The following is a 2,142-nucleotide window of genomic DNA, read 5'->3' as shown; positions in this document are numbered from 1 at the left end:
TCATGGAGTACCGATGTCAATCGTGTCAGACCGAGATCCTAAATTTGTTTCTAGATTTTGGCAGAGTTTACAGAGGGCTTTTGGAGCCGAGCTGAGATTTAGTACAGCCTTTCATCCCCAGACAGATGGGCAGACTGAGAGGACAATTCAGACGCTTGAAGATATGCTTAGACTTTGTGTATTGGACTTCCAAGGAAGTTGGGGAACACATTTGCCCTTAGTAGAATTCGCTTACAATAACAGTTATCAAGCTAGTATTGGCATGGCGCCGTATGAAGCCTTGTATGGAAGAAAATGTAGGTCGCCAATATGTTGGACCGAAGTTGGAGACAGAACTCTGCTTGGTCCCGAATTGATTCAAGTGACAACAGAAAAGATTAAACTTATCCAACAGAGGATTAAAACTGCCCAGAGCCGACAAAAGAGCTACGCCGACCAGAGAAGGAATGAGATAGAGTTTGAAGTTGGGAATCATGTATTCCTGAAAGTTTCACCAATGAAAGGAGTTTCCAGATTTGGGAAGAAAGGTAAGTTAGCACCTCGCTATATTGGGCCATTTGAAATTCTTGAGAGAATTAATTCCGTTGCCTACAGACTTGCTTTGCCGCCAGATTTGAGCCAAGTCCACAATGTGTTTCATGTTTCGATGTTGAGAAAATACATCCGTGATCCACTGCATATAATTGATCATTTCGGGATTACGATTGATGAGGATTTGGGCTACGAGGAGAAACCAATTAGGGTTATTGACAGACAAGTGAGGCAGTTGAGAAACAAATCGATACCGATGGTAAAGGTCGAATGGAAGGAACATTATGGCACAGAATCCACGTGGGAAAAGGAAGAGGATGTGAGAATCCGTTATCCAGAGTTGTTTTCTGAGCAAGGTAATCTAAGTTTGGGGACCAAACTTCTTTAAGGGGTAGGATGTAACAACCCCTACCTTACTCTTGTCATACTTGCATACATTCCTGCATGATCCTGCCTTGTTATTTTGTTTTTGAAGGTTTTGTCTTGTCTTGATTTGCTTAAAGTTGCTAGCATGATTTTGATCTTTGCTTGGTATGTGTGTGGCCGAGGTCGTCTTGAGCTTAGTTCGCCTTTGAACCCTTGTACTTAGAACTATTTTGAGACCTTGGTCGACCCCCATCTTCACCTCGGGCATTTATTGCCGAGATGTTTCACACTTAGTGAACCTTGTCCTTGGGCAGGTATGGCCTAGGCCGAGATGTGGCACACCCCGGCCAAGGTGTGGCACAACTTAGTCAAGCGTCGTCCTCCCTAGCCGATGTTTTGTTATCCTGTTGCCGGATCCTTAATTTGAGCCGATGTCATTACTTGCCGATGTGTTTTACTGAGCTTGCTGCATACGCTTTGTCAGAGACTTGTCTTATCTATCAATCACCTTTTTGAGTTGAACCAACCCGACAGCGCCACGTGTCCGAGCTGATTGTTAAGACAGCCGGCAGACCCAGAAACAAATCATTTTCTTGTCTCAAATCTTTGTTTTAGAGAGAGAAGCTCTAGAGAGAAGGAGGAGAAGTTCTTGAGTGAGAATAGATTTTTCCAAGCTTGATTTTCGTGGTTTGAACCGTTGGATTCGAGTTTTGAGGTTAGAATCTTGATCCCCTTTGGTTGTTGTTGCTGATCATCTAGCTGCATTACATGAGCGAATTTGTTTTGCATGTCATGCATCAATTTGAAGTTGGTTTTGGAAAGAGAAAATGGTTTTTCATATGTTCTTGAAGAAAGTCTCGTTTTGATCGAAAAGTTTGGAACGAAAGCTACATTTTTGTGTTTGTTCTTGCATGACCTTCTTGTATGGGTACCCAGGTCCATGTTTTGAACTCTTGGCATGAAACCTCGGATCTTTGTAACGAGTTTTGATCTTGCATTCATCTTCCTCATGGTCATGTTCATCTTGTTCTTCATGTTTTTCAAAGGGAAACCCAGGTTTTCCCGACTTTGCTTTTGAATGAGGCCAACGGGTCCACACCCCGGTAAGGATGTGTGGGACCTCGGCAAAGACCTGGTTGGTACCCAGTATGTTTCCATGAGACGGGAGCAGTGTTTAGACTCCCAGCTTGTTTTGCTTTGTTATCGACTTGGATCTGGCAGGAATGCCGAGATCATTTGCACACA

This window comes from Camellia sinensis, chromosome 12 (genome assembly GCF_055761805.1).
Source record: "Camellia sinensis isolate YWXY chromosome 12, ASM5576180v1, whole genome shotgun sequence".
Classification (NCBI taxonomy): Eukaryota; Viridiplantae; Streptophyta; class Magnoliopsida; order Ericales; family Theaceae; genus Camellia; species Camellia sinensis.
This window is presented reverse-complemented; position numbering follows the sequence as displayed.